This window comes from Meles meles, chromosome 5, assembly GCF_922984935.1.
Source record: "Meles meles chromosome 5, mMelMel3.1 paternal haplotype, whole genome shotgun sequence".
In the NCBI taxonomy this organism is placed as follows: domain Eukaryota; kingdom Metazoa; phylum Chordata; class Mammalia; order Carnivora; family Mustelidae; genus Meles; species Meles meles.
In genome coordinates this window covers 97,526,958-97,538,771 of record NC_060070.1, presented here as the reverse complement: position 1 = coordinate 97,538,771, position 11,814 = coordinate 97,526,958, and positions in this window count along the sequence as shown.

Below are 11,814 nucleotides of genomic sequence, written 5' to 3'. Positions count from 1 at the left end.
GTGGATGTTCTGAGAGAACCAACAGACTTTCATCTAACTTCTCCCTCCCCAACGAAAGCTGCAATAAATATTATAAATAAATAAATATCATGATTAATGATAAAAAAAATCAGTGAGTTGGGACTCTATTCATGACTCTAAAAACAAGAAGTTCTAAGTTTCCAAACTAGGGGTTTTATGGAGATTTTGTGTTACCTTTTAGTGGCTTTGCCTGGCAAATAACAGGTCGAAAGGACACAAACATATTTTCTTCAAATGTTGCACTACAGGTTTCCTTTCCTGAAGACATTTCCTCTAAAATCCACTAATGTTCTCCTTAACTATTATTTCCTAAGAGGATATTGCTTTTGACTCTTTTACTAAGCTCCCCAGGGTTCCACAAGAAAAATGTGGTCTCCCTCACCGCACTGTGATGAGCATTACATTGAATTTGTTTAACTAAAGCTGAGTTCTTGGCGGTTTCTGCTTGGAGGGTATCAACAGAATTGTGGTACCTTCTACCATAACTGAAAAGATACTCTAGGCTAGAAAGAAAAATAATTAGAAATTGCAGATATTTTATTTTACAAGTAAATAAAAGCAAATGAGACAAAATACTCTAGCGACTAGAAAAGATTTTTAATATATTTAAGTGGTAATTTATTCATATTATATACTTACTATCGTTTCAGAATTTCTTCTCCTTTAATGGCCATGGTTCTAGGTCATGGCACTTCGAAGAATGAAGAAGTAGACCAAAGAATGGTGGGCAGCAAAGCAGAGTTCATTGAGCGATAGTACAAAACTCCCAGAGAGGGAGGGGATCCCCAAGGGGACTCCCCTTGGAGTTTCTAAGTCCAGGGATTTTCCAGCTCTTAAGAGCTCTTTCCCAGAAATATCTTAAGCAACCAGGATGTCCTTAGACGTGCTATATCAGGGCTTTGGTCACAATGGTCTTTTGGGGCTGATGTGGGGATATATGCCTTAAGTGCCCCAGCTTGTGATAGCAACAAATGCTTTGTGGTTAATTATTTCATTTCAGGATGTTTTGCAGAAGTTATTTCTGAAAAGACTGCAGAATAAAATGCTAGTGTAGTCTTGTCTAAGGTGCAAAACAGGATGTTAGCACTGTTTTGTCTTAGCTGCACTGATTCCATGTTTTCTTGTTGGGGACCCTGGTCCAGACTACCTGTCCAACTAACTCCTAACATTCCCCCATCTGAAGAAGTGACCCCAACTGCTGTCAGGGAAAGGGAGTGATGACCCATCTAACTGTTTCTTGCCGGTCCATGGTGCTGTTAAAAAACAGCAGTCAGGGTTCCATCCCCAGAGATCTTTCTGAGGGTTCCCTGTAGAAGTTGGTAGGTTTTTATTTGCATGACTGGACCCTCCAGTAGCGGCTGGTACCACAGGAGGCAGTTGTCTGAGCCAGTGACTGCCATCAGTTGACAGGAGACCTTGAATATTATGGGGGTTGTGTATGGTAAGATCCTGTTCCAAAGTTAATTTGGTAGCCTCTGGTGCCTGCCACCATTGCCTGGATTAGGACACCCAATGCCATTCCCTTTCTTTTTGTCACATCCGTATTGTTAGCCCTCCCAGAGAGAAGACTTAAAGCTGTGGCACTGAGCAAGGCCCCTCTGAGGTTTTTAAAAGCTTTTCTGACTTGAGTTCACATTAACAGGTAGGAACTGGCCATCTGAGTGTCCTTCATCAGCTGATAAAGAGGGTGTTTTATTTCTCCATACCGTGGTATCCACAAGTGACAGTACCCAGTTATGCCCCTAAACCCCTTTACTTGTTTTAATACTAGGGGGATGGTAGGAGGTAATAGGCCAAACCCTATCTTCTACCAGTCTCCTTGTCTCCTCTGTGAGGACCACGCCCACATTATTGACAAATGTCTTGCATAATTGTGCCTTACACTGAGAAACCTTATATACTTTTCTATCCAGGAAGTTGAAAAGTTTTTGGATGCCAGTTTGAACGCTTTGCTCAAAGGAGACACAAAGGGGAGATTGTCCACATACTATAGTAGATGCAGTTTTCAGCTGAAAAATCTGAGAGATCTTAGGAAGGGCTTGTCCCAATAAATGGGGACTATATTGGAACCCCTGGGGTAAAACTTCCATGTTAGTTGGGTGGTCAGATTAGTGGGGTCCTTGAATGCAAACAGGAAGTGAGAATTTGGATGAAGTGGAATGCAATAGAAGAGATCTTTTAAGTCTACAACTGTTTACGGGGATTTGAGCCAGTAGGGCATGAAGGTTTATAAACACAGTATGAATTGTGTCCACAGCCTCATTGATAATGCCGAGGTCTTATACTCATCTGCATTCCCCACTAGGTTTCTCTCTCACTCTTCCTTTCTATCTTTCTCTCTCTCTCTCTCTCTCTCTCTTTCCTTTTGTTTAAAGATTTTATTTATTTGAGAGAGAGAGTGTGTGTGCGCATGTGCACATGAGTTGGGGAGGGGCAGAGGGAGAAGCAGACTTCCCACTGAGGGGGGACCCTGATGCAGGAATCTATCCCAGGGCTCTGGGATCATGACCCAAACCTAAAGCAGACACTCAACAAACTGAGCCACCCAGTGCCCCTCATTAGGTTTCTTTACCCCCCAAATTGGGGTGTTACATGGGTTGTTGCATTATTTTAAGAGCCCTTGCTGTTTTAAATTATTTATGATTTGTATTAGGCATCCCTTGCTTCTGGTTTTAGAGGTTATTGTTTCCAACAAGGGAAAATTATGAGATCTTTATGGTGTATGTGGACAGACACTGCAGTTAAGACCAAACCCACTTCTACCTGAGTTGCCCAGACCTGAGGATAAATGTCAGCCTCGTGGGGGAGGAATCAAGATGGCAGAGGAATAGCAAGCTGAGATGATATCAGGTAGCAGGAGATCAGCTAGATAGTTATCAAACCATTCCGAACACCTACAAATCCAACAGGAAATCGAAGAGAAGAGTAGCAATTCTAGAAACAGAAAATCAACCACTTTCTGTAAGGTAGGATGTGCACAGAAGTGAATCCAAAGTGAGGGAAGATAGACCGTGGGGGGAGGGGCCAGCTCCCAGCAAGTGGCAGAGCAGCTGAGCACAAAATTGGAACTTTCAGAAATCTGCTCTACTGAGAACACCACTTCAGAAGCTTAGCGGTGGTAAAGCCCTCGTGGGGACAGCATGGTCTCAGGCCCCATGGGGTCACAGAATAATCAGGGGTGTCTGAGTGTAACAGAGCTCACAGGTATTAGATCACGGAAGGTGGCTACAGAGACAGAGGCAAGGAGTGAGCTCTCAGCTTGGGGGTTACCTTATACTGTGATCCGTGGCACCATCAGACCACTGCTCTTTGAGCAGAGACCCCACAAGCAGCAGATCTAGGGAAACCCCCCTGGAAGAGCAGAGCAGCCGGAATCTGCTGGGTTTGGAGACTCCAAATGGGACTGTGTGCCAGAGAAAGAAATGCTCAGTCACAGGCTGGGTGAGTTCAGAGCATGGCTAGAGACCAGGGAGACAGGAGTGATTGAGAGCTTTTCTCCAAGGGTGCACTGAGAACTGTGGCCCTGAGCTCTCAGTTCCTCTGGGCCGGAAATTGGGAGGCCGCCATTTTCATTCCAGTCCTTCACAGCTCTATGGAAAGCCTTCAGGGAACAAAAGCTCCCGAGAGGAACCTGAGCAGATTACTTAGCTCGGCCCCTGGCAAGGGCAGAGCAATTCCACCTCAGGCAAAGACATCTGAGAATCACTACAACAGGCCCCTCCCCCAGAAGATCAGCAAGAGCATCCAGCCAAGACCAAGCTCAGTGATCAAGAACAGCAGAATTCCAAAGCAGGGGAAAGCAAAGCATTCCCCCATGATTCTTTAGTCTTACAAAGTTAATTAATTTTTTTTAATTTCCTTTTCTTATTATAATTTTGTTAACTTTTACTCTTTCCTCTTTTATTGTCTTTTAACTAGTTTATCTTAACAACATCTTTCTTAAAAAAAAACTTTTTGAATCTTCATTATTATAGTCATATTTTATCCTTCATTGTTTCTAACTTTATATTCTGTATACATATAGGGTTTTTTCTTCTAAAACTTTTTGGGATACAACTTCTTCTAATAGATCAAAATATACCCTAAATCTAGCACAGGGCTCTGTTCCAGTCTTCAGCCTGAGCAAATTCTCTCCATGTTCTTTTTCTTTCTTTTCCCAACCAACTTATCAACTCCCTTTTTATAATTTTTTTTACAATTTTCATCTTTAGAGTCATATTCTATCCCTTCATCATGTTTACCCTTATTTTTGTATATATATCTATGTATCTATATCTATCTACCTATCTATATATTTTCTTTCTATAAAATTTTGGAGGTAGTTTCTTCTAAGAGATCAAAATACACCCAAAATCAAGTGGGTGGCTCTGTTCTATTCACCAGTCTAATAAGGGTGTGTGTGTATATATGTATATATGTATACGTATATATATATATATGTATTTTTAAATTTATTTTTGAATTTCTTTTTACCCCCTTTATTCTCCCATGATTTGGTTTCTCTTCTGATTTGGTTAATGCACATTTTTCTGGAGTCTTTGCCACTCTTTTAGTATTTTATTCTCTTGTTCATATACTCTTATCTAGATTAAAAAAAAAAAAAAAGGCGGAAAAACTCACCACAAAAAAAAGAACAAGAAGCAGTACCAAAGGCTAGGGACTTAATCAATATGGACATTGGTAATGTTTCAGATCTAGAGTTCAGAATGATGATTCTCAAGGTGCTAGCTGGGCTCGAAAAAGGCATGGAAGATATTAGAGAAACCCCATCTGGAGAAATAAAAGACCTCTCTGGAGAAATAAAGAACTAAAATCTAAACAAGCTGAAATCAAAAAACCTATTTGTGACCTGGAATTAAAAATGGAGGCTCTTACTGCTAGGATAAATGAAGCAGAAGAGAGAATTAGTGATATAGAAGACCAAATGATGGAGAATAAAGAAACTGAGTAAAAGAGAGACAACTACTGGACCAGGAGGGGAGAATTCGAGAGATAAGTGGTACCATAAGACAAAACAAAATTAGAATAATTGGGATTTCAGAAGAAAAAGGGGGGGGGCAGAAGGTATATTGGAGCAAATTATTGTAGAGAATTTCCCTAATATGGTAAAGGGAACAAGCATCAAAATCCAGGAGGCACAGAGAACCCCCATCAAAATCACTAAGAAAAGATCCACACCCCATGATCTAATAGTAAAACTTACAAGTCTTGGTGACAAAGAGAAAATCCTGAAAGCAGCTCAGGACAAGAAGTCTGTAACATACAATGGTAAAGGATATTACATTGACAGCAGACTTATCCAAGAGACCTGGCAGGCCAGAAAGAATGGGCAGGATATATTCAGAGCACTAAATGAGAAAAACATGCAGCCAAGAATGCTATATCCAGCTAGGCTATCACTGAAAATAGAAGGAGATATAAAAGGCTTCCAGGACAAACAAAAACTAAGAGAATTTGTAAACACCAAACCAGCCCTACAGGAAATATTGAAAGGGGTCCTCTAAGCAAAGAGAGAGTCTAAAAGTAGTAGATCAGAAAGGAACAGAGACAATATACAGTAACAGTCACCTTACAGGCAATACAATGGCACTAAATTCATATCTCTCAATAATTGCCCTGAATGTAAATGGGCTGAATGCCCCAACCAAAAGACACAGGGTATCAGAATGGATTAAAACAAACAAACAAACAAAAAATACAATCAATATGCTGTCTACAAGAAACTCATTTTAGACCCAAAGACACCTCCAGATTTAAAGTAATGGAGTGGAAAACAATTTACCATGCTAATGGACATCAAAAGAAAGCTGAGGTGACAATCCTTATATCAGATCAATTAGATTTTAAGCCAAAGACTATAATAGAAGTTGAGGAAGGACACTCTATCATACTCAAAGGGTCTGTCCAACAAGAAAATCTAACAATTTTAAATATCTATGCCCCTAACGTGGGAGCTGACAACTATATAAACCAATTAATAACAAAATCAAGGAAACACATCAACAATAATACAATAATAGTAGGGGACCCCCCCCCCACACACACACACTGAAATGGACAGATCATCCAAGCAAAAGATCAACAAGGAAATAAAGGCCTTAAATAACATACTGGACCAGATGGACATCACAGATATATTCAGAACATTTCATCCCAAAGCAACAGAATACACATTCTACTCTAATGCACATGGAACATTCTCCAGAATAGATCACATCCTGGGTCACAAATCAGGTCTCAACTGGTATCAAAAGATTAGGATCATTCCCTGCATATTTTCAGACCACAATGCTCTGAAGCTAGAACTCAATCACAAGAGGAAATTTGGGAAGAACTCAAATACATGGAGGTTAAAGAGCATCCTTCTAAAGAAAGAATGGGTCAACCAGGAAATTAAAGAAGAATTGAAAAAAATCGTAGAAACAAAGGATAATGAAAACACCGTTGTTCAAAACCTGTGAGACACAACAAATGTGGTCCTGAGAGGAAAATATATAGTGATACAAGCCTTTCTCAAGAAACAAAAAAAGTCTCTAATACACAACCTAACCCTACACCTAAAGGAGCTGGGGAAAGAACAACAAAGAAAGCCTAAACCCAGCAGGAGAAGAGAAATCATAAAGATCAGAGCAGAAATCAATGAAATAGAAAAGAAAAAAAAAAACAATAGAACAAATCAACAAAACTAGGAGCTGGTTCTTTGAAAGAATTAACAAGATTGATAAACTCCTGGCCAGACTTTTCAAAAAGAGATGAGAAAAGACCCAAATAAATAAAATCATGAATGAAAGAGGAGAGATCACAAGCAACACCAAAGAAATACAAACAATTATAAGAACATATTATGAGCAACTATACGCCAGCAAATTTGACAATCTGGAAGAAATGGATGCATTCCTAGAAACATATAAACTATCACAACTGAACCAGGAAGAAATAGAAAACCCGAACAGACCCATAACGAGTAAGGAGATTGAAGGAGTCATCAAAAATCTCCCAACAAATAAAAGCCCAGGGCCAGATGGCTTTCCAGGGGACTTCTACCAAGCATTTAAAGAAGAATTAATTCCTATTCTCCTGAAACTGTTCTAAACAATAGAAATGGAAAGAAAACTTCTAAACTCATTTAATGAGGCCAGCATTACCTTGATTCCAAAACCAGATAAAGATGCCAACAAAAAAGGGAATAACAGTCCAATATCCTTGATGAACACAGATGTGAAAATTCTCACCAAAGTACCTGCCAATAGGATCCAACAGTATACTCAAAGGATTATTCACCACGACCAAGTGGGATTTATTCCAGGGCTGCAAGGTTGGTTCAACATTTGCAAATCAAGTGATGTGATATAATACATTAATAAAAGAAAGAATAAGAACCATAGGATACTCTCAATAGATGCTGAAAAAGCATTTGACAAAGTACAGCATCCCTTCCTGATCAAAATTCTTCAAAGTGTAGGGATAAAGGGTACATATCTCAATATCAACAAAGCCACCTATGGAAAACGCACAGCGAATATCATTCTTGATGGAGAAAAACTGAGAGCTTTTCCATTGAGGTCAGGAATATGGCAGGGATGTCTATTATCATCATTGTTTTGCAACATAGTACTAGAAGTCCTAGCCTCAGCAATCAGACAATGAAAAGAAATTAAAGGCACCCAAATCAGCAAAGAAGAAGTCAAACTATCACTCTTTGCAGATGATATACTTTATGTGGGGAAACCCAAAAGACTCCACTCCAAAACTGCTAGAACTTGTACAGGAATTCAGTAATGTGTCAGGGTATAAAATCAATGCAGAGAAATCAGTTGCATCTCTATACAGCAATAACAAGACAGAAGAAAGAAAAATTAAGGTGTCAATCCCATATACAATTGCGCCCAAAACCATAAGGTACCTGGGAATAAACCTCACCAAGAGGCAAAGAATCTGTACTCAGAATACTCATGAAAGAAACTGAGGAGGACATAAAGAAATGGAAACATGTTCCATGCTCATGGATTGGAAGAACAAATATTGTGAAAATGTCTATGCTACCTAAAGCAATCTATACCTTTAATGCAATCTCTATCAAAATACCATTCATTTTTTTCAAATAAATGGAACAAATAATCCTAAAATTTATATGGAACTAGAAAAGACCTCGGATAGCCAGAGAAATGTTGAACAAGAAAGTCAAAGTTGGTGACATCACAATTCTAGACTTCAAGCTCTATTACAAAGTTGTCACCTTCAAGACAGTATGGTACTGGCACAAAAACAGATACATGGATCAGTGCAACAGAATAGAGAGCCCAGAAATCGACCCTCAACTCTATGGTCAACTTATCTTCGACAAAGCAGGAAAGAATGCCAGTGGAAAAAAGACAGCCTCTTCAATAAATGGTGTTGGGAAAATTGGACAGCCACATGCAAAAAAATGAAACTGGACCATTTCCTTACACCACACACAAAAATACACTCAAAATGGATGAAGGACCTCAATGTGAGAAAGGAATCTATCAAAATCCTTGAGAAGAACACAGGCAGAAACCTCTTTGACCTCAGCTGCAGCAATTTCTTCCTAGAAACATTGGCAAAGTCAAGGGAAGCAAGGGCAAAAATGAACTATTGGGACGCCATCAAGATTAAAAGCTTTTGCACAGCAAAGGAATTAGCCAACAAAACCAAAAGACAACTGACAGAATGGGAGAAGATATTTGCAAACCAAATATCAGATAAATGGCCAGTATCCAAAATCTGTAAAGAAGTTATTAAACTCAACACCCAAAGAACAAATAATCCAATCAAGAAATGGGCAGAGGACATAACAGACATTTCTTCAAAGAAGACATCCAGATGGCCAACAGACACATGAAAAAGTGTTCAACATCACTCGGCATTAGGGAAATATAATCAAAACCACAATGAGATACCACCTCACATCAGTCAGAATGGCTAAAATTTAACAAGTCAGGAAACGACAGATGTTGGCGAGGATGTCGAGAAAGGGGAACCCTCCCACACTATTGGTGGGAATGCAAGCTGGTGCAACTACTCTGGAAAATAGCATGGAGGTTCTCTAAAAAGTTGAAAATAGAGCTACCCTATGACCCAGCAATTGACCTACTGGGTATTTACCCTAAAGATACAAATGTAGTGATCCAAAGGGGGCACATGCACCCAAATGTTTGTAGCAGCAATGTCCACAATAGCCAAACTATGAAAGGAACCTAGATGTCCATCAACAGATGAATGTATAAAGAAGAGGTGGTATATATATATATATATATATATATATAATGGAATACTATGCAGCCATCAAAAGAAATGCAATCTTGCCATTTGTGACGACATGGATGGAACTAGAGGGTATTATGCTAAGCAAAATAAGTCAATCAGAGAAAGAGAATTATCATATAATCTTCCTGATAGATGAATTTGCGAGGCAATGTGGGGGCTTGGGGGTAGGGAAGGAAAAAATGAAACAAGATGGGATCAGGAGGGAGACAAGTCATAAGAGACTCTTAATCTCACAAAACAAACAGATTTGCTGGGAGGCAGGGGGTAGGGAGAGGGTGGTTGGGTTATGGACTTTGGGGAGGGTATGTGCTATGGTGAGTGCTGTGAAGTGTGTAAACCTGGCGATTCACAGACCTATACCTCTGGGGCTAATAATACATTATATGTTAATAAAAATATAAATCTGGCCTCTATACATATCGACACCAAATATATATCTCTATCTCTATCTCTATCACTATCTCTATCTCTATCTTTATCAGGCTCTTTTAAGGGGGAGGCAATTGCTAGTCTGTCCAGTGGGTATCAGTATGAGAGCTTCCAGACTGGATATAATATCTCTACAGAGATATTATGTGTGGGGCTCTCATGCATTATTAAGAAGGTGAGAGAGAAAATTGGATCTCCACAAATGCATCCCAATGGGGTGAAAAAAATCTGGTTTTGGGCTGTCCAGTGACACCCTTAACAACAATGCTGTGGTTAGACAGTTGGCCTAGAGTGGAAAGTAGTATCAAGAAGGAAATTGACTGGCTGTCTATCTCCAGAATTACCTGAGGCTCTGGGTTTTATTGGTAAGCTATTGTTGAGGAGTCACTGTGAAGGACCCTGGGCCCCACCAGTCCCTGACGGGGGTGCTGGTTGTCTGAGCCCTTGCAGATTGAGATCCCCAAGGGCATTCAGATTCCCAGTGCCCTCCTCCACATGTAGAACAGGGGATGCAGGGCTTTGATTTTTGCCTTTGAGGGCATTCACACTTTCAGTGCCATGGGTGGCCACTTCAGTGGCATTTAGTAGCAGAGCCTTGAGGGCCCAAGTTGGTAAGTATGTATATAAGGCTGGAACTAGGGTCTTGGACTTCTTTCTTAGTTACTTTTCTTATTCCTTTCTCTCCTTTTGGGCTTGGTTGTAAAAGATCTGGTTAGCAGCTCATAAGTGCCCTTCTAGGATCCCCTGTGGTCCAACAACCAATTTTTATTGAGTCTCTGGGGTTGACTGGTTCAGAGATTTGTCCTTGAGAATGATATTTGCCTCAGGAGAACTGGGGGAGATAGCAGTATTTAATGAGAGCCTCTCTCACCTAAGAAGGCTGTTGGGTTTTCCTCCTGAATTTGGGTGATGGTGGGCAAGTTGGCATAATTCAGATGCTTAATTAACCTTTGATCTTCTTAATCCCTCAAGGATGCAAGCTTGGATGTGAGCTCGGTACCAGTTTTTGAGGGGATCATTAGGTTCCAATTGGGATATTGGGGAGGAACAGCGTGGGCTCCATTTGGGAACTGGAAGCCACCCAAGGGTTCACCTATGCCCTGGTAATGAAGTTGCAGTTTGTCCCCATATTTTTCAGTGTTGGCTAGGACCCCACATTTTTCAGCCTTGGAGAGGGTTTGATTTAACAAGAGCACTACATCCTTCCATGTTAATTTAGATTTTGGAAGGCTTCAATATATTTGTCTGGGTTGTTGGAAAATTTTCCAAGGTCCTCCTTCGTCTCAAGCCTTGCAATGAAAAGGGCTCCTATACCCTAGCCATAGCAGCAGCCCCTTCCCTTGGTCCTTCTCCAGGTACATATTCTTGGAAGGGATAGAGCCCCCCAGCACCAGTACAGGTTCCAGGTAGAAGGAACTGACCTAAGACCCCAATAAACACCTTGAGGCCATGGGGAAGGAGAGACTACAGGTGGATGATTCTCTGTGAGAGTGCCATTTGCCTATCTACCTTTGGTGTGGGTGTGGTAGTCCTTTTCCTCCCCCAGTGGCCGGCCACAGGAGAGAGCAGCCAGGAAGCTGGAATCAATCCTACACTGCTGGCACAGGCCCTTATTTTCCTTTAAGGCCCAGAAACATTGTACATAGGGTAGTTCTGTTTTCCCTCACGTTTGCAAAATAAGTCTAATTGTAAAATAGTATTATAATTGATACTTCCCTCAGGTGGCCATGTCTCCTCCTCCAATTTATATTGTGGCCATGTCTTGGAACAAAGCAAGTAAGTTGCCTTTTCTTCAAGGTTTGCGGGTCAAAATGTTTCCAGATATTCAGGATGCATCTTAAAGAAGTACTGGTGTCAGTCAGGGAATTGCAGTTGCCCTTCTATAGGAAGAGAGGAAAAGGCATCCCCTAAGTCAGTTCCTTATAATAGATCAGGAAGACCTTTCTTGATCTGATGGCCTGATCTGTTGGTGTGACTGACGACCAAGGCCCCTGTCAATTCTGCAAGGTGCTGGGAGTAGTTGTGCTTACCCAGGCTTTGCCTACCTCTAGAGAGTGACCCTTGCCCTGATCTTTT